The sequence below is a fragment of the Manacus candei genome, unplaced genomic scaffold, assembly GCF_025592945.1.
Source record: "Manacus candei isolate 608988 ecotype Guabito, Panama unplaced genomic scaffold, ASM2559294v1 h1tg000127l, whole genome shotgun sequence".
NCBI classification, from domain to species: Eukaryota; Metazoa; Chordata; class Aves; order Passeriformes; family Pipridae; genus Manacus; species Manacus candei.
Window position 1 is genome coordinate 442,398 of NW_026138175.1, and position 26,690 is coordinate 469,087.

At 51.2% G+C, this 26,690-nt stretch overlaps 1 protein-coding gene across 1 annotated transcript in view; it reads right to left on the bottom strand.

The window, feature by feature from the left end:
- The window catches only part of GRIK3 (glutamate ionotropic receptor kainate type subunit 3), a 93,901-nt gene that overhangs the window by 60,136 nt on the left and 7,075 nt on the right, over positions 1-26,690 (bottom strand). The window lies entirely within an intron of this gene.

Below are 26,690 nucleotides of genomic sequence, written 5' to 3' on the forward strand. Positions count from 1 at the left end.
TGGAAATGTAGGTCTGGGGATGGATCCAGGATGAATCCTGAGCAGACTGGGTAAAAGAAGTGGGTATTAATGAGCAGCGCAGAAATAAGGACTTGAGGAAATTCAACCATAAAAAGATGGGGAAAAGGGATTGTCTGTATAACTAGGAAAGAGCTAAAACAACAGACCAAAAGGGAGACATAAAGCTGGAAATTGGGTAATAAATCTCTGCCCTCATCAAAGAAGAGACAGTTCTATTGGAAAATAAAAATAACATTCTAGAACACAACAAAATGGAATTTATAGTCCAATTAAAAATGCACGACTGAAAAAAACCAAACCTCAAATACTTTAGTTCTTGTTTAGGTAGGATGCAGTGAGAGCACAGCACATGGCAGGGGTGGGGGACTGTTGGAAATGGCAAGGAAAGAAAAACTTGGATGTATAAATGATTCAGGGTTGTGTCTGCCTCTGAGAAGGTTTGCAAAGCCACAGGCTGACCCCGAGCCCAGGGAGGGGATGGGCTCGCCTGTTCTTGGCTCAGGTTTGCAGGGGACACCTCTGCTGAACGGGGCAGGACAGTGTGGGAATCCTGTAGGTTTAAACCTAGTGCTTTAAAACTCTTGGGAGATGCAGCAGGAGACTGGGCATGGGATGGAGGATTGTACCTGCAGTGGTGCCAGCACAGGAGGCTGTAACAGGGGTCAGGAGCAGCCCTAAGGCTCTCATCCCCCGAGGAAATGCTGTGCCACAGCATTAATGTGGCTACAAATCCAGCAGAACAGCCCAATGACAACAGATTGTCTCATTATAGAGCCCATGAAGACATCTGTATGCATCATAAAAAGCAGAAGTGCAGATCTGAGGATGCACCTCTAACAAACCCAAGAACATGGAAAAGGGGGAGAACCCTCAATGTGCTGCACAGGGAGGGCACATCCCTCTGTTCAGGGCTGTGCTGGCACTGGGGAGGAGAGAGGGGTCCTGGCAGAGCTTCAGAGGGGAGAGAATCCCCACGTCCATGGAGGGAGGGAGGGAGGGAAGCAAACCCTGTTACCATCACAAACACTCCTGAAAACTCAGAGCAGCTTTTGCATGAGCAAGGAAAGCCACACTGGCCACACAAACCATCTGGAGCTCCCTGTGGGGATTCAATAAACTCCTGCAAATTGCTTCAGACATTTCCCACTCTCTCCACTCATTTTATGTGCAGAGTTCAGCGAGACACTGTTTCCTATTCAAACACCACTTGTCACTTATATTTGGGTCGTTTTTCTTCTCTCTGCCAGGACTTTGTTTTTCAGGCTCTTGAGTTTTTCTCACGTCCTTCCCCACCAGCCCTCGGTGTGGAGGGGCTGTGAGCCCTGGCACAGCTCAGGGCAGGGCACTGCAGCCCTGTCATGGTGTGGGGGGCACCCAGTGTGGGGCAACCAGTGTGAGGTACCCCAGTCGAGATACACCAGGGTGGGGTACCCAGGGTGAGGCACATGGGTGTGGGGTACCCAGTGTGGGGTACCCAGGGTGAGGCAGACAAACAAGGGCTGCAGCACCACCCGTGTGGTGTCCCAGTGACCAGCACTGTGCTGTGCCCCCCTGCCTGCCCCTTCCCTCCTCTCTCACACAAATACTGATGTTTTCCCTCCTGTCCTGCTCCGTCCTGCCCAGCTCCAGCCCTGCTGCAGTGCAAGTGGCCTTGCCAGCAGCACCAGCTGGTCACCACCTCCTGCCTGTCTGCTGCTTATCAGGAGTCCAGCCACAGACACTCACACTCCAGCCATGAATTATGATATAAAAATAAGCACAGGCCTGATTATTCCCTTTGTCTGCTTTTTGCAAATAGATGCTCCGTTATTTGTCGAGCCTGTTCTCTAACTGCACTGACACGTGTGGGGTACGGGGTATTTTAGATTTGCAGGCACTCTTGTGTTTTAATTTTTAAAGTGCACCCTTTAAAATGCCCAACAGATGCATTTGGGGTGTGCTCTGTTCCTGTGACCTCCTCCCCCAGGACAGTGCCAGCAGAGCTTTGGTTCCCAACCCTGTCAGGGACGTAGATCCCACCACAACCTTGGGTGAGGCAAAGCATGTCGGGGTTACTGCAGCCTTCCCACCCTGTGCTCAGGGGTTCTTCTCAAGGAAGGAGAAACTTTGCTGTGCTGACTCAGAGTCTGACAGTTTTCTGCAGACAGTGTGCAATGTGCTGCAGGAATGGTCACTGATCCCTGGTTGTGCCATCCCACAACCTGCAGAAGGCTGAACTCTCAGTGAGTGCCCCCGTGCGTGTTCTCTGCTCTGCTGAATGACCCAGTATGTGTCGTGCCTGTGTTCATTGCTCAGCTGCAGGTTTTCTGTGACTGGAGGAGTTCACAAATGACAAAATTAGCTCGTGTCAGACATTCTATCCCTTGTCTCTGCAGCCGCTGCCTGTGTATGGCAGGCAGATCCATTAGAAAAGTGAGTTTTACACAGGGAATATTTGGGAATGTTGTGCCTACCAGGGTTGTTTTGCACACACAGACAGAACAGAGCCCCTTTCTGCTCATCCTGCTGCTTGTGGCATTCTCCAATCTCAGCCCTGTCCCATCTACCAATGCTGCAGGAGTGTGTCCTGAATAAGGGGATTTGGTGAAGTTCTGCAGCACTCAGCAATTCCAGCTCCCGGAGATACAGAGCAGCAATTTCCCTCATGTTCCTTGTCATTTCAGGTTTCATTTCTGAAGAAACTTGAAGGAAAATTTAGCCCAAATTACTCTGTATTTGCCTCCCATCAGAGTGAAATTGTATGATAGCTTCTATTTGATTTCTGCATGCAACCCCGTGTCTTTGTTGAGTACTTTTTGGATGGATCCCATTAAATAGGAAGGAAATGCAGGTGTTTGAAGGGGTAAAATCCAACTCTGAATCACTCTTGTCAAGGCTGGCTCACTCCAGCTCTCCAGCCAGAGGAGATGGAGGACATGTCCTTTCTGAAGTCCTTCCAGCTCCAGTCAGAGCTTGTCCTGAGCTGAGGGGGCTGTGGTGCCTCTCCAGAGCTGCAGCCCCACAGCACTTGGCCAGGAGATGCCTGTGCAGGAGCTGTGGGAATGGAAAAAGCCCAGGCAAGGAACACTGACCCAGGACAGGCTCTGTGCTGCTGATGCCAAATCTAAGCTTGTTCTGCTTCTAAAATTATAATAGAACAACTTTTCTAAGGATCTTGGTGCCAGACTTCCCTTCCCCGGGTGCTTCAAAGCAGAAAGCTCCTTTGCTTCAGACCTCGCTCAGGTCACTGAGGCTCCAGCACAACAACACTCCCTGGCTTTCAAGAGCATTTCCAATTAACACCAAACTCTAATGAGAGCCCGTCATCACAGGTGCTCGACTGCCACGGGACCGCTCGGAGACGCCTTCAAACATCTGCTAAAACTGGCTAAAAAAGCCTCTTTGTGCCCGTTGGTCTGCGATGGGCCTGCCTTGTGCATTCACCAGGGGGGCAGTGTCTGCTTAATTCTGATGGCAGAAGAAACCACTGTGCCCTGTAAGGCTGGGACTGGTCCCAGCCAGCAGGAGTCAGGCACCAGTTGCTGTCCCATCATTCCCTCATCCCTTGGAAGGTCAGGCAGCAACCATCCACTTGGTTATTTCCCTTGGCCTGGAAGACTTTGACTTCTGTAAATCAAATGGAAGTCTTCTAAACTGTGTGCAGATCTGCATGGCTGGTGTTTCTTTGGTGTCTGGTTGGGAGGGGAACTCCAGCCTCTCCCAAGAGCCACAAATCACCCGAGTTGGGCCACTTTTGTTGCTTTTGCTAGCCAGGAAAAAAGTCAGTGCAAATTCAATAGTGACCAGAGTTCGATAATCATGTATTAGATTTGTGCCCTGGAAAAGCAAGTAAAAGAGGAGCTTTTATTATTAAGTGTCCCTACAGCACAGAATATCTCAAAGTGAATTCACTGGGCTTATTCAATTGGAAATAATGTTTTCAAAAACAAGATGCATCTGTTCTCACCTCCCCTAATGCAATTATTTAGTGCCCTACTATTATACTGTTGCAAGAAATAAGATTCACTGGATGCTAAAAATGGCACAAAAAATTGATTCAGGCAGAGGAAGTGTGTCTGGAGCACCAGTGGTGACCCGAGCAGCTGTGCCACACTAGCACACTTCATGGGAACTTCTTTTTATAGCAGCAGCAGTAACTGCTCCACAAATGTGCTGCTCCTGTTTTGTTCCCAGGCAGCTAAAGATGTGCATTGTTTGGAGCTCTTGGTGCAGGAACACGTAGGACCTGTCAGTTCCCAGTGATGGGGAGGGCTGGGCTGGGGGCAAGAATGATTAAACCAAATAAAGCAGAGAAGAAATAGCCCTTGAGTCCCTTTTCTTCCAGAATCCAATGTCTGCTTTTGGTGTCCAGACCCATGGGGGTGCTGGCACTTTCTTTCCACTGTAAAAAACAGAGACATCATCCCTTGCTCTCAGAACTGTGTGAACTCTCCACCCGTACCACAGACCCTCCGAGGTGATGTCATTCTAGGCAGGCTTCACAGGCTTACAGTGAGATCTTTTTTCTCTAAAATTAGACAGGAAAGCAAGAAATGCCAAAGTGTCCCTTCAGACCCCTGGCCTGGGCCATGCAGGCCCCTCCAGAGGCACCTCAGAACCTTCTGTGCCTTTTCCCATCCTCCCAAATGGCTTCTCACACTAATTTATGGCTCATTCTCACCAGTGCTACACCCTGACTCTGGATAAGAGGCTGTATCACCCGAATCCCAAACCTCATCAGAGAGCAAAGTCAGATTTATCCTGTTTTCCATGGAAATGTGTGGAGCAGCATCACGTTACTGCTCAGCACTTCAGTGATTGACTTTCCTGTTGGCTCTGCCAAACCTGCATTAACGGGCTCATCCTGCTCTCCTCTCCTTCCCACCTCGCTGTCCCCACTCCTGGCAGTCCCTGGCTCTCACACACTGTCTTGGAATCAGCCCCTGCACCCAGTGCTGCTCCTGGCCACCACCAGACCCTGGGGAGGAATGCACTTCACCATCCCCCAGTGGCACTGGATGTCACTTTTCTTGTCGTGTAAAGGATCAGAAAATCTGTTTGAATCCTTTCTATGTCCCCTGTGCACTGGTAACAACATCATATTCCTCTAATAGTAGATTTAGTAGCATTCCATAGTGTTTCACCTATTCTCCTCTGCCTTGCTGGCTATGGATATTCTACCACGATGCTTTTAGATTTTCTTATGATTTTTTTACTTCTAATTTGTCTTTATTGTTACCAATTTGCTATTTTTCCTTTTCCTCAACAATGCTTTTTGTGGTTTGTTTCTGCCTTTTAATTTCATTACTGGCTCCAGTTCAGCCCTGAGCCAGGGAGGGCTCCCAGCCAAAGCTCTCATCCTCTCTGATTTGCCAAAGAAAATGTGTCTCCATATTCTGGTACATTCTCCAGGACCGGGGGGCTGCAGTGCCCTGGGCAGCAGTGCTGGGGAAGGGCTGCTCAGGACCAGACTGAGAAAGATTCACCAACCTGATGTGCTGCATCTCCCCCTGGGAGCCTCAGTGGTGGCACAGCGATGTTCAGCTGACAGTCTGAGTGCTGCACTGCAGGGAGGGGGTTCTCCAACTCCCTTCAGGCCAGGGCTTTTCCTGGGGTGCCCGTCCCTCACTCCAGAGCCCAAACACAGCTCAGGGGAGGAGAGAGATGCCCTTTGGCTGACACAAAGAAGCAGCTGCCTCTGTGGCTCTGAAGCACCTAATGCAGACAGTTTTGAGCAGGTTCTTCCTTTAGCCAGACAGGAACTGAGCCAAGCCAGCCCCTGTCCACGCTCACAGGAGTCTGACCAGCCCTGTCCACACTCACAGGAGTCTGACCAGCCCTGTCCACGCTCACAGGAGTCTGACCAGCCCTGTCCACGCTCACAGGAGTCTGACCAGCCCTGTCCACTCTCACGGGTGTGTGACCAGCCCTGTCCATGCTCTGCCTGTGCCTGGATGGAGCCCACAGAGTGTTTGCCATGTGCCCATGGAGCAGGCAGCCCTGTGGGTGGGGAGGAGGCAGCTGGCAGAGCTGATGCCAGATCCTGGCTCGGGGGGGTGCAGGAGCATCCCTGGGCTGGCAGCTCAGCACTCCCACCTCAGTGTGTGTCCTCCTGCCACTGGCACAGGCCTGGTTTTGCTAATGGGAATTATCAGTCCTTTCATCTGCTCTGCTGGTGGAGCTGCTCAGCAGTCCCAGTGCTCTGGATGATGCCCAGCTCTGCACCCTGCAGGGGACACGGGCCCAGCAGGAGCTGCTGGCACAGCCAGCACTGAGACTCTTCCCTGTGCTTTCTGCAGGGGAGTCCTGTCTCTGGGGTCCTGGGTTAGTGGAGGGCAGCGAAGCACCTCTGAGAGCCTGCAAAAGCATCTGTTGTGGTCCAATTTCTCCTCTTTTAAACCTCCTCCAGGATGCCTCCAGCATTTCCTGCTGCTTAGTGGGAGCTGCAGAAAGCTTTCAGCAACGCGGTGAATCCCGAGCCCTGGGATGCAAAGGCAGCGGTCGCGGGGCCGGTGTGCCTGGCTGAGAGCAGCTCCATTTGCTTTGCTCTCTGCCAGCCCACTCCAGCAGTGCTGTTCTGAACAACACGCCAGTTCCTGGAATTTCAGACACAGGCTGAGATTGCAGTGTTTTTAAGACATAATGAAAAAGGTAATTTTCCAGCCTCCCTGCAATCTTCATCATTGGGGAGGTATTTTGTGCAATTTTCAGTACTAGCTGTAATCACACTCCCAGATGAGAGCGCTGGGGGTTCTTTGAACCCTGCCATGCTTTGGACCCTCAGGAAAAGGAAAGGAAAAGGGAGCACAGCCATAGAGGTCCCATCCCTGCTGGGGCTGCCCTTGTACAACCTCCAAGCTGAGGGCTCAGTGTGTCACCAAGGCAAAGGCTGGCACAACACCCAGATGTGAATCTCTGCTCACAAGATGAGAAGTTAAAGAAAGCAGAGATCAAAGGTGAATGGATCCCTCAGAAGTATTGGCACACAGAGCAGACGTCCCCTGAAGGGGACACTGACGTGTCCCTGGTGACACACCGTGGTCTGTTTGCTCCTCTGCTGTGCTGCTGCTTCAGGGAGAGCCCCACAGCTCTGAAGGGATGGCAGGGGTCATCATCATTGTGGCAGGATTAGTTGCTGTGCAGTGAAGGGGACACGCAGTCCTCTGATGCCCAGTGCCTTTGAACACATCATGGGGCTTGGAAAAGCTTCTGCTTGTGGGGTCTCTGTAGCACTGGCTTTGTCTGGGATGGATTTGCTGGAGCTGAGGGCAGAGGGGGAGCAGACCAGGCTTTATGGGGGAGATGAGGGCTGGGATGTGAGGTGCAGCTCGGAAGGCAGCAGAGCTACCTGGGTGCTGTTTCTGGCCCTGGTTCTGGCAGTCCCTTTGGACAGTGTGGGGTCAGGAAGGTGCAGGAGCAGTGCTGTGGCTGCCCCGTGGGTCTCCAGGGGCACGAGGCAGCTCAGCTCTCACCCTGCCACTCTCTGTCCCCCCCAAATGGGTCTGTTACACCCGCAGGCTCAGCCTCATGGAAGAGGATGTTCCAGACTTGTGGGACAAGATGTGAGAAGAGCTGTGAGGAGCAGGTTGCTAATGTCTGAATATGTATCTGTGTGGGGTATTAATAACAGAACAGTGCTCCAACAGCAGCTCTTTAGTCAGGAGCTCCCAGCAGCCAGGGAGGAGCTCCATCTCCTGACACTGCAGTGCTGACTCCATGGGGGCTGCATTTCACTCCCTGACTGCTTGTGCCCGTGAGTGGGATGCTGAGGGGTAACACAGAGCAGCACAGGGCCTGTAAAGCACTTGCAGCAGCAGCAGCTGATGGCAGGAAAGTGTAAAGTTGTGTTCCTGGCAGAACAGAGCCCAGGAGCCCAGGCATCAGCCTCATGAAATAAAAACAGGCTCTTGTGCTACATGCCAGGAGCCATTAGCCAGAGAGCAAATGATCCACAGAACGGTCTGTGAGGAGAGCACAGCTCAGAGGGGGGTGCAACAGCTCATCTGCCATCAGTCACTTCTCCAGGACGTCTCTCACAGCCTCACTGCCTCGTGCTTCCAGTGTGAGGGCTTGTGATAGATATTCACAGGCAACGGGACGCAAACAAGCTGTAATGCTCCATCAGATGATGTTAAGGATTTCAAGGAAAACAGAAATGAAAATGTCAAACCTGTTAAGCTGTGGAGTGCTTTCACCAGAACGTGGGCAGAGGGACTCCAGGAGGTTGTTTAAAAATAGGAGCCAGGGGAGATTGCTCTCACAATGGCACCATTCTGGTGCCGATGCCCCACTGGGGCACGGTGCACTCTGCTTTTTATAGATCTCTAAAGAAAAAATAAATCATGTGATGCTGAATTTATGAACCCACTCAAAAAGCACAGGCTCAAAACTCAGCTCAGTCATCTGAAGTTCAGCCTCGATAGTGTCTGTGTCATTGCTCTGAGAGCCTGAACAAAGAGGCAGACGAGGGGAGGTGAGACACAGGCAGCCTCATCCAAGGCCTGGGGCCTCTTAACGTTGTTTTTACCTGGGCAAGGACAGCGTAGGACACTTATGCCTTGGAAAGCGGCATCTTACCCCTTTCTGCATCTCTTGAGTACAGATCTCTATGGCAGCACTCAGGGAACAGCAGCTCGACTGCCTGTGCTGCCTCTGAGTGTGGCTCAGCTCAGAGGGGATGCTCAGCTCATGGGGGCTGCTCGGCTCAGAGGGGCTGCTCAGCTCAGAGGGGTTGCTCAGCTCAGAGGGGATGCTCAGCTCATGGGGGCTGCTCGGCTCAGAGGGGCTGCTCAGCTCAGAGGGGATGCTCAGCTCAGAGGGGATGCTCAGCTCATGGGGGCTGCTCAGCTCAGAGGGGCTGCTCAGCTCATGGGGGCTGCTCAGCTCATGGGGGCTGCTCAGCTCAGAGGGGCTGCTCAGCTCAGAGGGGCTGCTCAGCTCACAGGGGATGCTCAGCTCACAGGGGATGCTCAGCTCACAGGGGATGCTCAGCTCAGAGGGGCTGCTCAGCTCACTGGGGCTGCTCAGCCCATGGGGGTTGCTCAGCTCACTGGGGCTGCTCCTCGGCTGCAGCACAGCACAGGGGAGAAGCTGCTGGGTGCCTTAAAGCATGGCAGGAGCAGTGAGTACTGGGAGAAGTCTCAGGAACTCTACATGTTACAGTACCAGTGTGCCCTGAAGAGATCAGCAAAGGTCACTGAGCACGGTTTTAGCCCACTTGTTGCAAACAATCATCCCGAGGCATGGAGCACAGGAGCACTGTCCCTCCTCCCTCCCCTTCCCTGCTCAGGGATGTCTCCACTCCCCAGTGCCAGGGAGGGGCTTGCCAGGGCTCTGTCTGGAGGCTCTGCCAGGAGCTGTTTGGCAAATGGAGCTGATGGACCGGGAGAGCAGATACAGACACCAGACACCATATGGGGACACGGGCAGAAAAACCATCACTGCCCGTGTCCTGCTCAGCTGGGGGGTCTCCCCTTTTCTCCTCAGCACCAGTGCCAGTGCCTGGCAGTGGCCTTGGTGCCACAGGAGCCCGTGGCTCCCAGCCAGCCCAGGTCATACCCAGTGTCTGCACTGAGGTGTCACAGGAGCTCAGGGAGGCTTTCCTTTGGCAGCTCTTTCAGGCCACCAGGATTCCCTAATGGTTACAGCTGCTCTGGTAACATAAAAGTGATTTGTTCGAAGCCTACAGATACAGAAACATTTTGCCTACCCCATTTTTCTTCTTGCCTGAGAGGAGGCCAGGCTAATACATCATCACCAGGTCTGCAAAGCAGCATCACAACCTCAACTGATGTGTAAAAGTGCTCTGAATCCTCTGTCCGTGGCTCCTACCACAGGCTGGGGACTCCCAGTGTCCCTGCCCTGCCTGTTCCCTGTAACTGTCCGAGGCTCCTGCCACACACAGGGACACTGTGAGCACACCAGGCAGGACCAAGGGCATGGCAGAAATAGTCTGATCTGACATCCAGGTGTGAGAAGGCAAAACCAGGAGCAGCCACCAGAGCCCGTGAGTGAACTGTGGTTCAGCAGCACAGTCACCTTCTCCATGGGCTGCTCCATCCCTGAGTGCCTGGAGCACAGGATTTCCATCCTGCCAGCAGGGAAGGGGCTTCCCCAGTGGGGCAGATTGCACCTGCTTGATGCAAAGTCAATATGAGCATTAATATTAATATTGATGGATGCTGAGGTTGGTTTCGTGCCGCCCCCATGCAGGAGGGGAGCTCAGTGAGCACCCGACTCTGGCCACCCCGAGGCAGCTGTGTGGCTCTGAGCTGGATAAAAAGCACCTCCTTGTGCAGAAATCCCAAAGGAGCAGAACCCAGCCCTTCTCACTGTGCAGGGAAGTGCAGACTCTGCAGATCCTCAGCAGCTGCAAACCCCCAGGGCTGGGGAGTGGGGATGTGCTTCAGTGCTGGGAAAGGCAGGGAGACAAAAACTTCGGTCCCATAAAAAGTCGTAACATTCACCTTATAAAACACACAAACTCAATGATTTAAAGGGGGGAAAACTACTATTTGTTTCCAAATTTACAGGCAATAACACTTGATTTAGATCCCTGTCTGCCTCCTGTATAGACTGCAGTATAATTTAAAGGACAATAAAGTCTGAGGCCGTAACACCATCACCGCAATAAATCAGGCCAGCTACCACCACTCAGAACAGAAATTATTAATCTGGGTTCCAAATGATATGCCTGCATATTGCTTATTGGAGCTGTTTATGCAGAGAGCTGAGGTAGCACTTTCCCTCGTTATTATTTTTTACTTTTGCAGTGAAATACCGTCTCCTCCTACCAGTGGGGCATTTATTACCCAGTGTATGTGGGGGCAGCCGAGTGTGTTGTTGGAGCATCCAACACTACACGACTTCCCAGCGTCCACACTCTGCCTTTCTGGGATGTTCTCAGCGCTGAGGGCACTGACTCATCCTCAGCTGTCCTGTGGCACTGCTGTGTGGCACTGCTGTATGACACTGCTGTGTGGCACTGCTGTGTGGCACTGCTGTGCACCGGGCAGACTTGCCAGCTTGATTGGGAGCAGTGTAATTATTGATGTGCCTCTGGAAATGTTGCCCAAAACCAAACCTGTGCCGAGACTGCGCCCGTGGGACCCGCTGTCACCTCCATCCCACACCAGTCCAGGCTCCTCAGACCTGCTCCTGTCCCACGGGGTTCCTGCCCTGTTGGGTGACTGCTGACCCCGTCCTTACACCCCACACTGGGACATTTTCTCTCTCCTTGTTGGAAGCAAATGCGTCCCTAATAGTGCAAATTGCTGCAGGAGTGTTAATGAAACACGTCGCAGCTGCAAAGTCGTAAGAAACCTGTTACTGTAAACTGTGTTTCTGTTTCCCTATTTCCAGTCAGACTCAGGGGTCATGTGTGTGTGTGGCTTGTCAGGAAGGAGCTTCACAGTTAAAATACCAAGAGGAAGAGCTGTTTAATTGTTTACTCTGCCTTTCTCGAGGGAAGGCACGGCGAGTGGGAAAGGTCTGCTTGGGCTGGAGGTGTCTGTCTGTCTGTGGACTCCTCATCAGTGGCTTTCTTTCCCCAAAATCCTAAATATCCCTGTTCTTAAACAGGGAATCTCTTCCAGCAATTAAATATTCTTACCTCTAGGAAGGTTTTCTTAGTTCATAATTTATATCTCATGTGTTTCATGCTGTAGGGTGGATTTAAAAATCTACATTTGTTGATGACAAATGTTGAAGTGAACTACAAATCCTGTTTGCAGCTTCCCTCATTCTGCCATAGGAACTTTCCGGGGAGGAAACGTAAGAGCCACAAATGTTAAGACTAAAAGATCCCTGTAAATGATGTTTGATTCATCCTTCCATCATTCCTGGAAAAAATGTACTGAACTGTACCAGAGTTTGCTGTCCATGAGGCTTTCAGAGGAAATCTTAAAACACTTAAAATCTGTTTTGTTTCTGGTAGAAACTGCAGGTCAGATGATTGTGCTGAAAAAGGTATTTTGTCACCTGGGCAAAAAAGCTCCTTTGATTTTTAGAAACCCCATACTCCTGCTGTGGAGATGAACAGTAACTGTGTGGTAAAACAGTTTGGGATCCCTCAGCAGGCAAGGTCTGTGTGTGTGTCTGATCTCCCACCACTTGGTGCCAGTGGAGATGAAAGCTTTGGCTTCTCCCATGCTGGAATATCTCATTCCTCCTCACAGCTGTTTTCCCCAATTTATTCCAAATGACAATGGGATTAACATATATAATGGCAAGTGAAAATCTGATTTAAAATGCTTTCCATAAACTTCCTGTCCAAAAGATTCAACTCTGTCCCTTCCAATTAGCTTTTTGGTTTTCTCAGAGTTAATTGCAGAGTTGTCACTGTGACAGTCTGTGGTACAACAGGGAGGAGACTGAGGCAGCAGCCAAAGGAAGTGAATTATTTAGAGATGTGCATTTCTCCAGGGGACCCAGGTGATGTCTGTTCATGCCCAAGACCTCAGAAGACCCAGAGAAAACTTGGGAGTCAGTGCAAGGCTTTCAAGGTCTCCCAGCCCGAGATGAGGTTGTGTCCCTTAGCAGGTCCCTGTTCCCGTGCCCAGACAGGAACAGCCCAGGCACACACAGCACTTCATGGGTGTTTAAAAGCTGCTGCTCTGCATCTCCCATCTTCCCCTTAGCCCAAACCCTCCCCTTGCCCTGCTCAGCTCAGTCCTGCTCCTGCCCCACTGCCGGGCTCCACAGCTCAGCTCTGGAGAGCAGAGTGTTGGTGGCTCTGGGGACAGGGCACAGGAGCTGTGGGGACACACAGGGACGGGCATCAGGACCATGGATGGAGCACTGAGCACTGCCCAGCCTGCTGCCATGTAGCAGGATGGAATCACAGAACCACTGAGGCTGGAAAAGCCCCCTCAGCCCATGGATCCCCCCTGTGCCCGATGCCCACCTCGTCCCCCAGCCCAGAGTGCCACAGCCAGGCCTTCCTGGGACACCTCCAGGGCTGGGCACTCCAAACCTCCCTGGGCAGCCCCTGCCAAGGTCTGACAGCCCTTTCCAGGCAGAAATTCCTCCTGATGTCCCACCTGAGCCTCCCCTGGCACAGCCTGAGGCCGTTCCCTCTCCTCCTGTCCCTTGTTCCCTGGGAGCAGAGCCCGACCCCCCCTGGCTCCCCCCTCCTGTCAGGGGGTTGCAGAGCCAGAAGGTCCCCCCTGAGCCTCCTTTTCTCCAGGCTGAGCCCCCCCAGCTCCCTCAGCTGCTCCTCCTCAGACTTACAAAGGATCCCAAGCTGTCCCCCAGGGCAGAGCAGGCTGTGGGTGAGGAGGAGAAGGGACAGGACGGAGCTGCAGCCGCACCGTGCCCGCTCTGGGAGCTGGGTTTGGGAAGACTCTGAGCCCCATCTCTCACGGGTCACCTGCCAGAGCCCTGCAGGGCAGTGTTCCCCATTACAGGGCAGTGTTCCCCATTACAGGACAGTGTTCCCCATTCCCTGCTGGGGCCCTGCAGGGCAGTGTTCCCCATTACAGGGCAGTGTTCCCCACTACAGGGCAGTGTTCCCCATTCCCTGTTCCCCATTCCCTGCCAGAGCCCTGCAGGGCAGTGTTCCCCATTACCTCACAGACTCGTGCCTCGTGCCTTTGTTATGCAAATGTCCCGGCGCCACACAATTTAAATAGCACTTCCAGAAAAATTAAGTATGTTCATTGACACAGTGAAATGTTTTCACCCTCCATGTAACCTTCACAGTTTCTGTACAAAATCTATCAGTCAGTAAACTATTCATCTGCGAATGCTTACCAATTATTATGCTAATGCATTACAATACATTACAGTGAATTCTTTTTAAATGCCAGGAAATGCAGCTGTCTGGCATCCTACCTCGCCCGTATTATGGAGCTATCAATAAACAGCAGAGCATTTGCAACTGGATTTTGACTGCTTTGTCAGAACTCTGCAAAGAAATCCTTATCATTTAATATTATGAAGGAATTCTGGAATTAAAGTGGTGTAATGTGTTCTGCAGGCAGGGGGCTCAGGAATGGCACAGCACTACAGGGCCGTGGCAGGGGTGTGCTCTGAGCCAGCCTGTGCAGGGACAGGGGCTGTGTGGCACAGGTGTGGGGGCCGTGGGAGCCCAGAGGGGCAGCGTGCTCTGGTGTGTCACTGCTCCTGAAGTCTCACTGCTTTTGGAACTGAGTAATCCTAAAACTTCAACCAGCATATGGAGACTGGATGGAGATAGCAGGTTATGGCTGGAGTGTGGCATATTAGTAGTTCACACTGAGATGATTCCTTCCCCAGACCATGGGAACTGCTTCCAGGTACCAAAAGGAACTATCTCTCTTTTGTTGCCTGACAGAGGAAATATTCAATATTAATATAAATTTGGCTGTACTCTAAATCACCCAGGGATGATATGATAAAAATCCCAATTTATTATCTAGAATTACTCTCTCTTGTTGGAAAGATGAAATTGCTTAGTCTGTGTATTTTAGATTTCATTGCATTTTTAGTGCCCTGCTTGTGCTGTGTGCAGAGCTGTGAGCACCCAAGTTTGCTTTCCCAGCAGCACTTTCTGTTCCCTTCCCTGAGAACATGTGCCAGTCCCCACCCAGCCCCTTGCAGGGCTGTGCTGTGTAGGCTCCCAGAAATGTACCTACTTGGTATTTTTAAACGTTTGCAATTGCATAATACTTTAATGAATTCATTTATTCCTCTGTAGCACGGCAGAATGTTGCAGGGACTGTGCAAACATCAGTGCTGCACAAACCCTCTGGGCTCCGAGGGGCCTGACCAGCAGGCTCTGGATCCCTGGAGGACAAGCCAAGCCTGGCTGCACTCAGGGCTCTGTCAGATAGGATAAGCACACCCTGGAGGCAGAGGAAATCTCCATTTTCTCAGAGGAGGTGACTCCCTGGGCCAGGAAGTGCTGCCAGAGCCTGGTGTCCCGTGGAGCTGAGCTGGCTGAGCTCAGCCCTGCCGAGCATTTCCCAGCTGGCAGGAGGTGCTGGGTGGGAGCAGAGCAGGAGCACTGGCACTGCCACAGAGGCAAACCCGTCTGTGGTACCAGCTCCACTGTTCAGCAGCACTGCCTCCCCTCCAGGGAGGGCTTTCTGCTCCAGGGGTGCTCAGGTGGAGCGTGTCCTCATCCCGGGATGTGCAGCTCCTGCAGCACCCAGCAGTCAGGGATGTTCTGCAGGAGCCCCCCTCGCCACAACCCCGGGGCTCCTACCCTTCCTCACCCTTTCAGATTAAGGGGAGTTGTCTCAGTGTGGCAGATGTTTGGGAAATTTAAATCAAAAATGCAAAGAAAAAAATTGCAGCTAGAGGCACCCATCAAAACTTCTCTGGTTCCTCTGTCTGTCTTTTCTCAGAAGCTAATATCCATGAATTTGGTTATTAGAGTCATAATGTTATAATTATTTCATTTAATACTCTAATTATCCCTTGTGATTAATCCTGACCATAACAGGAATGTCTGTGAGTCTGGAAGGCATGTTCCAATAGATTCTGCATTATGAATGTTAATTTGAGTTAACAAGTATGAGAGCCAGAGGAAAAGAAACCAAAAGGCATGAGGACTCTTTGCTCCTGAGCCAATGCTGGGTCTTTTCCTGCCCGTTTTTGGTGGTAACTGGGCCAGGAGCCCCAGTTTCTGCTGGCCTGGATTCCGTGACTTTGGTGTAGTTTGGGAACTGTGTGTCTGGGGGGGGCTGTGCAGATGTGATGGGGGCACAGGTGGCACAGGCTGTGACAGTCCGTGTGCTGTGTCCATGTGGTGTGTTGCTCCTGCTGTAAAATGTCCACAGGAGCAAAGCAAACTCTGCACTGGTTTTTTTCTTACACACACAAACTATGAGGCTGCAGAAAAGAGCCTTTCAAAGTGAGAGTTGTCTCCTACCCCCCAGCCTGCTGAGACTCAGGCCCTGCAGGTTGCTGCTCCACCTGGTGCTGAGCTGGACAGGGAATTCTTGCTCTCTGACTTGCTATTTCTTAGAAACCGTCGCTGCTCAAGGGGAAGGAATTGCTAGTGGTGACACCGTGTTGTCCTGAGTACTGCCCATGTTTTATCAGCTGCCCGTTCTCCTGAATCCATTTGCTTCAGTTGTTTCCAAAACAAGCTGTGTTGTTTTGCAATGAAAGTTACCAGGGATAGACAAATTACCAAAATTTACTAAATAGTGTAAACCACCTGCGTACACAAAACTCACTTTTCCTCTAAACAAAGGAACACCTGACAGTGTCTGGCTTTTAATGGTCTGCAAATGCTGTTCTTTAAATATTTCTTCAGGTGCTTGCAGACTTTTGCACATCAGGCTCCCTAGAGCTGGGAACTCTGGGGGTGCAGGGATAGAGCTCAGTGTCTAATTTTAGGGACTGAAACGTGAAAGATTGAGCCAAATGTGACAAAGTCTCCTGTACAGCCTGCGGTGGGAATTGAGGCTCAGGAGAACCTCCCACGAGGTTCCTGTGTCCCCTGGGTGGCTGAGGGCAAACAGGGAATTGCCTCGGGCTGTATTACAGATACATAAATTAATGTTACCTGATTTCTCCCCTGCTAGTCCCTGACCCACACGTTTGTTCACAGTTTAGTTCCCCTTGTGGTGAGCCCTCGGTGACTGGATTTGTCACCTCTGTCCCACTGCACTGAGCCCCGGTTCCTGCCCACTTGCTGCAGCAGGTCTGTGCACCCCGGGCTCCTGGCCTTCCCCCCCCTCCTCCAGCAGCATTCCAGCTCCTTCAGACACAGACGTGGGTCTGCGGGGCAGTGCTCCCGGCTGGAGCAGCTGGGCCCCTTCCAGGCTGTGCTGCCACCTCCTCCTCGGCACGGACAGAGCCAGAGGGAGATCCAGATGCTGAGCAGCTGCAGAGGGCACACACAGCTGCTGCAGGGCAGGCTGCTGGGAAGAGACTCTTGTGCAGGGACAGACGGGCAGCTCCTGGTCCCTCCCGAGCTCTGCTCTGTGTTTTCCTGCCCAGGAGTGCAGCCCTCAGCTGTCAGAGAGATGATCCCGTTTCTGCTGAAAAGTTCACATCTGACAAAATACTTCTGCTGGGCTGTCTCGGGTATCCTTGGGCTTGTGGAAGCTCTGCAGGAGCAGGGAAGGCTGGTGGAGGCACTTGCTGCCTCGGAGGTGCTGTGAAGGATGTGCTGGGCAGCACCTCTGAGGGAGGCACTGCAGATGCTTTTCAGATGGAGCCCCATCAAGTTCCCCAGAAGGAGCAAAGCTCCTCCTCTGTGAGCAGCACCATCCCCTGGGCTGCCCATGAGAGCTGTGGGGAGTTCACAGTGAGGAGCCCCAGCGAGGAACAGGCAGTGGGTGACCCTCAGCCCATCCCAGTCTCCTCCTGGAGTCTCCCTCCCTGGACACAGTCGCTCACACCTCGGAGCCGAGGGAAGGAACTGCAGCCTGGGCACGGCAGGAGGGAAACACCCACAGGGCCTGTTCCCCCTCTCTCTGTGGGCAGGACGGGCAGGACAGGCAGGTGACACAGAGGCAGCAGGAGCTGCAGGAGCTGCAGGAGCTGCAGGAGTGCCAGGGCCCAGCAGTGCCCAACGGGCACAGAGGACTTGGCTCCAGCAGGAGCCCCTGCCCAGAGCAGCCACGCTCGGGGCAGCCAAGGCCCCTCTCCCGTGTCTCTGGCAGCCAATTCCTCATTTCCAGTGCGACAGTCTGTTCCTCATTCAGCCATTCAGGGGTTGTTGAAGGAAATAATGCAGCAATGTCCTCTCAGAGGGAGTCTCGGAAACAATATTCTAAGAGACTGGAGAAAATTAATGCAACAGCGTGGTGTTTACCAGCCCCTGTCACTGCCCATGCCTGAAGGACTGACTATTAACACCTGGTCAATAAGAAGGTCTTTCTCTACAGGTTTTTTTAAAAGGCATCAAGGATGATATTGAGGAGCGTGAAAATAATCTGATTAGTATGATGTCTCCTTGAAACATTTCTGAAACGTGTGAAGTGTTACTTTTACTGCAGGGTACTTTCCTCTGTCACAAAGTGAAAATTGAAGTGCAGAACAAGACAAAAAGCAGAGATCCCTACGACACGGAATAATGAGGCCATAAAACCAAACAATAAAGTTAAATAATTTACCATAAATATCGAAAACTCTGAAATTATTCTCTACATTAACCGTCTATGTTTAAAATGATCTTTGCATTCACCATGTCACAGATGGCAACATCAGACAAGAGAGTCCTTGACAAAATCTCGCTGTAATTATTCTTTCCACAGCTGCAGTTATTTTAATGCCTTTTCAGTTAAGCTGAAAGAGACGCACACGTTTTATAAATAAGGGCTTTTAACCAGTTTGACAATGAAGCATTTGAAACGTAGTGTGCAAAAAAAGCACCCACCAACCCAAAAACTTTCACTGCATCTTGAAACCTGGGAGAGCAACTGTGAGGACTCAGAGCAGGAAGACAACTGGTCTTTCTACGGCAATATTTAGCAATTAAGGCTAAAATTATATTGATTGTGGTGGCCTGGGATAGCTTTTACTGGCAACTTTCGGAGTTGCTCAGATACAATCCAACAATTTGGTTTATTTTGGCTGGCAGCTCAGAGGAGCACTTCCTCCATTGAGAAACTGCCTCTCAAGGACAGACAGGGACTGACTTCAGGAGGAAAATACAGCTTGGATGAGGTCAAGGTTACACACTGCTCAAGACCAAAGTGCCCGCTGCAGTCCAAGTTATGTTGGCTTTTCTTATTTGTTTTGGCTTTTCCCAAAGTGCTTTAAATCCCTGTGGAGGGCCCTTCTCCCCAGGGAACATCCCAAGCCCTTGGCCTGTCCTGCCCCGAGGGGCTCTGGCCAGCTGGCTGACCATGGTGGCTTGGCTGTGCTGCCATGGCCAAGCCTGGACACTGGAGCTGCCCAAGAGACAAGGGTGAGCTGCCTGGACAAGGATGAGCTGCCCAAGAGACAAGGGTGAGCTGCCCGGACCAGGACTGTGTCCCTGGGACAGTCTGCTCTCCTCAGATCCCATTGCTTGGACACCTCATTCCCCAGCCCCATGGTTACACTCCTCTTGCCCCCCATTCCCTTTCCCTGCAGTGCCCAGCTGGCACTTCCTCAGCCTCGCCCTGCCCTGCCACTGCTGTGATTCCACTTGGGATGCAGCTCGGAAAGCCCCGGAATATTGCAATAAAAGCAGGCTCACTTTGGAGTGATCCTGCATCTTGTCATTCCCATCTGCTCAGAGGAGTTGGGGAGTTTGGGATGTATCAAACAGCACAGCTGGGGACTCCAACAGTGATGAAAACTTGAGCTGAAGCACCACAATCTCAGTTCCCACAGAAGTTTGTGGAAGTGCAGCCAAGGACAGCAGCCAGCAGGGCTCGGAGAGACCTTCACTCCTGCTTCCAGCTCCCTGGGAAGCCTGCAGGACACCTCTCCCCTAAATCCATGTTGCAGGAGCCCGAACAAGTGGCCATATTCTTTAAAGCTCTGAGCACTCAACAGCTCTTGTGGAAAACAAAAGGGGCTGAATCCTCTGGAAGTGAAGTTCCCCGCTCCCAGCGAGGCACAGCTGCTTTTTTCTCCCACCATAAGCTGTCGGTTAGTTTAAAAGAAACGTATGGAGATGCAGCTAAAGCCGTGGGAGCTGTGCTGGGAGGATGTTTTCCCGTTTAAACCAGCTAAAGAAGTAAATGAAAGAGCGGGAGATCGGTGGGAGGTTTTTCTCTGTGGGATCCTGGCAGGCTTTGACGTGCAGGGACGTCGCGGTCCCCGGGACTCGCGGGCTGGGGGGGCTGATTAATGCAGGTTATTGTCAGGGAGGCCTGGCTTTTATGCTCAACACTGAAAGGCACCAACCCTCAAAGTATTCAGCATCACACAATAACAGATTGTGTGCAGTTGGCCTCAGAAAACAAATGTGCTCTCTCTTAGATGGGATTATAGAGCATCCATCAGTGGCTGGCGTTAAATACCACCGAGTGTATGTAATTACCCATACATGAAATCTAAACATCATTCTAAAGGAGCTGCAACAGCAAAAACAACCAGGAGGTTCCTCTTTCCCTTTCACTTGGAGCATCCTCCCTCTCCTAACCGGGGTCCAGGTACCAGCCTCCTCCAGCCCCTGCCTGGGAGGAAAGGGCCATCCCTGACCTGGATTTCCCTCCCACAGCCGGGATGTGGCTGCATCAGTCACCACTCCCAGGACCAGGATGGTTCCCTGTCAAAACCTCTGCTGATCCTCTTATTAGATTTAGACTGAAAATGAAATACAACTGCATAGCTGAGAGGGGAAAATGGGATTTTTATGAGACACTGTGCCCTGGGTTCATGGAGAGCTCATAAACCCGGGCTTGCCTTGGAATCCCCTGCAAAAACCCAAGAGCTGCTGCTCACAGATCCCTGTGTGCTTGTTTTATCCGTCTACAAAAGGAACCAAGGGTGTCAGTTCTCTCCAGGAGAAGTGTTTGGTTTGCTCTGGGGTTCCTGCACCAGGTGCCACAGTGAGAGCCTGGACAGTGACCCTGGGGAGCAAAAGGATCTCTTATCCTGCCCTTTTTTTTGCACTGCAGGATCAGCCACACAATTAAGAGCTATATTTAAGCTCTCGAATAAACGAACTCTCCTCCTGAAGGAGACAAGCATGCCTCGTGGGGTCCTCATGTTCCTCAGTTTGGCATCTCAGGCTGATAATTAAAAGCAAAAAAATCACTTATAAAAATTAACTTTACATCCCGCCGTGGAGCAAGCACAAAGCTGTTGTCACTTCTCATTTAAAAAAGGCTGGAATTAAAGGGGGCTTGGATAGTTATTTTTTATTTGAGAGAGGCAGAGCAGTCACTCTGTGGGACTGCTGGCTGCAGGTGGATGTCTGAGGGCCCTTGCACGGAGCCTGCCCGTGACAGCCTGGCACAGGGCAGGGGGATGGCACGGCCATGGCACCACGTGAGGAGAGACCAGGGCAGAGCAGGGCAGGCCGAGTGCTGCTCAGGCACCCAGCAGGGAGGCAGCAGTGCAGGGGTTCCCAGGTTCCCAGGGACAGCAGGCAGTGTTTTGGCCTTGGTGCACCATCCAAGGTTGCTTCTCCACACCAGAACTTGTGGCCAAAAGGGGCGGCAGAGCTGGAGGTGGCTCCTGCAGGGAAGGGCCTGGTGCTGCTTCCCGTGGCAGTGGTGAAGCCAGAGCTGCTGTGATGGGCAGCTGCTTCCAAAAAACATCCTTGACCTGGGAACAGTCCAGTCCTGGAGAGCTCTGGCATCCAGGAGTGTTAAGTATCCGTGGCCCGAGCTCTCTCCAGAGCACCCTGGGGTTGAAGCCATCCCATATGGGGCAGGAGCAACCCCCAAGGCCTGAGAGCCCTGTGGGGTCACCCCTGCCCTGCCTCCCCCAGCCCCACACGGACCCGGGGTGCCCTTGGCACCCACTGATGCACAGAATCCTCCTCGTGTGGGTCTGGCTGAGGAGCCAAACCATCAGGAGCTTATTACAGCCTCCCTTTTAATTAAGTGTCTCAAATAGGATGCAATTGGGATGTAATAGCACACGCTATTGTATGTTAGTTAAATACAAAGGGATTATTAAGAGTATGTTTTAAAGGCTTTACAGTCCCGGATTGAGTAAACAGTTGTTAAATTTCGATAAATAACTTCTAAAATCTACATTAAACAAGCAGTTAAGTGTATTTAGGATACTCTTTTTTCCCCCAGAACTGCTCCAGTCAGAGAGTCCTGGGTTGTAATCTCAGTATTTCACTGGTAATAGGGTTGTGCTTGCTCATATCTGTTTGCTCTGCCGTGGTGCAGCAAGCTCAGCTATGACATCCAGAGGCTTTAAACCCTCCCCATTCCCACAGCCCAGAGGAGCTGGGAGTGTGCTCAGCCCTATTTTACAGTACAGAATTAAGGCACAGAAGAGCAAAGTCATTTGTTCAAAGCCACGCAGGGAGTCTGTAACGGAGCAGAACAGGAAGCAACGACAGATCAAAAAGTACTTCTCTAAAAACAAGGCTTTGAAAATCCATAAAGGAAATGCAGCTCTAACAAACTGTTCTGTTACGATCAAAAATGCAATTAGTCATTGCTGACTGTGGTAATGAACGTGCAGGTGTCCCACGATCTGCAGTACCTGACCAGCATCCCCATCCTTTGCTCCTTTAGCCCAGGGGATGCCAGCTGGGCTCTGGGGGGACAGCAGCGGGTGGGCCCCTCTGAGCTGTGATCCCTGGAGGCAGCAGCACCAGGAGGGGCTGTGCAGGGTGGCACATCAGAAACAAGAGGTGTCATCACCCTGGGAACCCTGGCAGGGAACAGTCCAGGGCTCCCCCTGGACCTGTGCCAGCCCGTCGGGGAGACTCAAACATCACTAAAATCTTGCCCCTGCTCCCACCTTCTCGCCCAGAGCTTCATGTTCCTGCTCTCCTCCTGGGACACAACCTGAACTAAAATACTCCTTTCTGAATTAAGTCACCTCCACTGCTGCGCACTGTTGAACAGGTAACACTAATGAAGGAGCCCAGGAGTCGGAACTCTCCAACCAAGTGCTCTGAAAAATTAATGAGAAGCTGCAGAAGAACATAAATAACCCGTGCTCCCCATTAGAGGTAGTTAGCACCATTACAGTGATCCAGGGAAAACCTGCCCAGGCACCACCAGCCATTCCTCCTTGGAATCCATCACTGTCCCATGGGCTTTGTCAGCTGGAGTCAAAGGACAGTTAACCCTTTAACACCCAGGCTATTTTGAAATAGTTCTTGTTATTATAAATCAAAAGTGACGGCGTAACCAGTCACAGAAATGGATGTATATAAACCAAAACGAAGTCGCGTGGCCTCAGAGGAAAAATCATTAGCTCCCTGGTGGCTTTACAAGTAATTTGCCAGCAATAAAAATGCAAAAACACATTTTGGTGCGCAATGATCATAAATAATCCTTGGACAAGAATTCTTTCCAGGACTCACAAGTCCACTCCCTTAATGGCAAGCTTTATTACCCTGGTTTCTCTGTGTTCTCTTACAAAATGTTGCTGTCAGAACAATTTACAAATTACAGCCTTGTTGGTATCAACTTCCATAATTCATATGGAAATTGGTTTCCACACAAATACTCACAGAGCACAAGAAGTCGTGTAACCACACAGAATGACCTTAGTAATGCAGTCAAAAACCAGAGTCAGGGGCCTGGGCCAGCAGTAAATATCAGCGGGCACCAGGCTGGGGGAAACTCCTGTGTGTGGAACCAGTGGTGTGGTGGTGAGCTCAGCTGGGTGTCACCTGGGCTGGTGGCACTTCTCAGGATCTTTGGGAAACCAGGAACATTCCGAGGGTTTTGTTTCCAAGCACTGCCAATAAGCAGAAGTCCCACCCAGCTGCTGAGGAAATCTCTGAATGCAGCTTTTTCTTAAAATAGCAGGAAGTACAGCTTGTTCAGGATTTCAGCTGCCTTCATCCCTTCCCTCCACCTTGGAGGCCTGAGTGTGCAGAGGGGAGTTACCATCCAAGAGGAGGATCACAGAGGGGAGTGGCCCTGCCAGGGCCCTGGGCCTGGGATTTAGGCTGGACTCAGTGGCACGTTACACCTGCCAGGTTCAGTCCTAGGATTTGGTTATAGCTCACCCACGAGGATGAGTTGCTGCTTCACTCCAAGTGTGCCTGTGTGATCCTTGGAGTAAGAGAGAGAGGGAGAGGGAGTGACAGTCAGTTAGGTGAGAATTGGCCTCCAGAACATTCTCAAAGTAAATGCAAATCCATGGTGCAAAGAGCAGGATCTGAAGCTCAGGCTGTGCCACTGCCCTCCCTCCACTTGGAGGGAATGGACCCAGCAACCCAAAGTGCCCCATCTCACAGTGGAAGTTACTCTGCAGACAAGAAAACATTTCATGTTTTCCTCAAATAATCACCACTGCATTAATGGATGAGAAAATGAAGTAAATATGGCTCTGACTGTCTTTTTACTGATCCTTCATAAATAGATGGGCACATGCCCAAAGTCAGACTTGGCTATTGGAACACACCACAGGGCTGAAGGTAGCTGCTAGAAGAACTGAGAGTTCCTTGTATTCAACACTGTATTTGTTACTTTAATATCAAGTGAATTTGGTAATCTGTGCAGGGACAAACTCTACATTTTAAAAAAACATTATCACCTTCATCTAAGATCTCACAACACTTTTTCTGGACAACCCTTTCCCCGTGATGTAGATGAATAGGAAAGGAAACTACAGATCCTATTTCCAATCAAATATTATGAGCCAAGCTGAGATGCCACCCTGAAGCAAAACATCCAAGGACTCGTTTTGAATTTTGTCTAAGCAAAGACGACAAAACCTGATTTTGCAGAAATAAAAATTCATAAGAAGAAAAGTGCATAAAATGAGGAAGAAAATGATTTTCTTTCCCTATAAAGGAAGAGCAGATCTTTAAGGTTTTATAGACCAGAGATTTAAACCAAGAGCCTCCTTTTTACGGGTCCCTGTTTCAGCTTAAAATGGTAATGGTGTTACTGCAAAACCGATGGCACGGTGACGGAGCTGCGGGAGGTGCCGGGCTCTGCATCCCGAGACGGGGGGACGTGGATTTGCAGGATGCTCCTGCAGTGTCCTCTCCCTGCTCCCAGCCCAGGGACGCTGTGCCCTGTCCCTGGGTGTGCCAGCCCTGGTGGGAGCTGTGGCTGCAGGAGCTGTGGCTGCAGGAGCTGTGGCTGCAGGCGCCGTGGCAGCGCTGCCGTGGCGGTGGGAGCAGGACAGGGGCCAGCGGCTCCCGAGAGCTCCACGGGGCTCTGCCATGTCGCCAGGTTTCCAGTCTCCAGTTAAGCTCTGAACTTTTTATGAGAGGGTTCAAATCAGGAAAATCCTGTCTCTGTGCCAGACAGTTAAAACTGCAAGTAATTAAGGGAAAATCTTCTCCCGCACAGAAAGCCCTGAACATGTGGCAATAGCAAAATCATCGGTGCTTCTGCCTCCTAAGCCCACAAAACAAATTGGATTTTGAATGAAGCACATGGAACAGTGACCTCTGGATACAACTTATCTTGAACTCAGAAACTAATGGCATTTTGTCTCCAATTCTGCTGCTAATTGCAAATGCTGAATTCTGAATATGCACATTTGAGATGGATTCATGGCTTGACTGTTTCAGAAATCTGACGAGCAAGATGCTGTGAAGTTCCTCTCCTTGTAGGGACAGTGTTTGCTGAAGTTCCCAGACCTGTTCTTGGAGCAGTTTCCTGCCCAGCCCAAACAGAGCTGACTCTGGCAGCAAACACCCAGCCTGTGGGAGGCTGAACCCAGGCTCCTCTTCCTCAGCTAAACCATCCATAAGCTTCAGGCTTGACAACACTGATTTCTCTTACTTCCCACCACGGTTCATTTTCAGCCCTTTCCCAGCTCACAGGGGACAGACACACTCTCTTCCACGTACCCAAGTCCTTGAGCTGCACACGACCGATGGGAGGGGGAATTACACCAACCCCGGGCTGAGCCCCCTCTGCCGGGCCAGGCACGGCCCCGAACCAGGGCAGAGATCCCAGAGCAGATTAAGAGCAGTTAAAGCAGCCCATAATGCAGAGCAGAGACCAGGGCACAAGTGACCTGCAGCATGATTTGCAGTGAATGTCTTTCCCATAAATAGGAGAGACACAGTGGGACGATTACGCGCCCAGATTTATCTCCCCGGCTCCGTGTATTTCCTCCTGCGCTTAAAAATGTCTCCCTGCCCTTTGCGTTATTGCCTTGCCCTTTACATTCATCGCACATAAACCTCTCAAGTACCGTAAAACTTACAAGGTGCAACAGAACGGCGGGGTTTTCTTTTACACACCATAAACAAAAGTCACCGGAAAAGGAGCACAGAGAGGGAGACGTTGTTTGGCCCGACAACGACACAGGAGGAAAATATATATACAAGTGCACATACATACACTTAAAATCCTGAGCTGGATTGATTATCTGGCATTGATGGATCACTTGAATGTATTACATAGATAAGGAAATTGATTATTCAATAAATCACTGTCTGCACTAAGAATCCAGGGCTCAAAAAGAAAGAGAAAATATTATAAAACTGTCTCGTACAGGCAAGGAAAAAGCTCAGGCTTTTAAGGTTAATCATGATGTACCTTTTGCTGCACATGCGATGCAGGAACATCACCTCGGAGTTCTAAGGGCCCGGTGTCCTTCCCAGAGCTCCTCAGGAAGGGAAGCTCCCTGTTCCTGTGGGGCTGTCCCTGCAGAGCCATGCCGGCAGCGGGCAGGGTGACCCGCAGAGCCCATCCCTGGAAGTGCTTCAGGGCCAGGTTGGATGGATCTGGGAGCAAACTGGTCTAGTGAAAGGTGTCCTTGCTCATGGCAGGGGGTGAAACAAGACGAGCTTTAATGTCCCTTTCCACTCAAACCGTTCTGGGTTTCTATGACATCCAGTCTCACATCCTCTGCTGAGCAGGTGCTGTGGCTGTTTGCTCCATTCAAAACAAAATCCACCCTGTTCCTAACACGCAATTTCTGCTGCAGCCAGGGAAGAGCCCCCTCAGCCCGTGTGCCCAGGCAGGCGCGGTGTCTCACAGGGGGTGGAATTCAAAATCACTGCTGTGACTTCCCTCAGAGTGCTCTGAATTTACTGCAGAACTAACCAACAAGTCTAACACTTCAGTCCCAATAGACAGCCGTAGCTCAGCTAAATTTGTGGGTTATACCAGGTTTTATTTACTGTTTCATCCTGAGAGAAAAGCAGGAGCTGACAGCCGTCTGTTCATTAGAGTGAGGGGAGCCGCCCA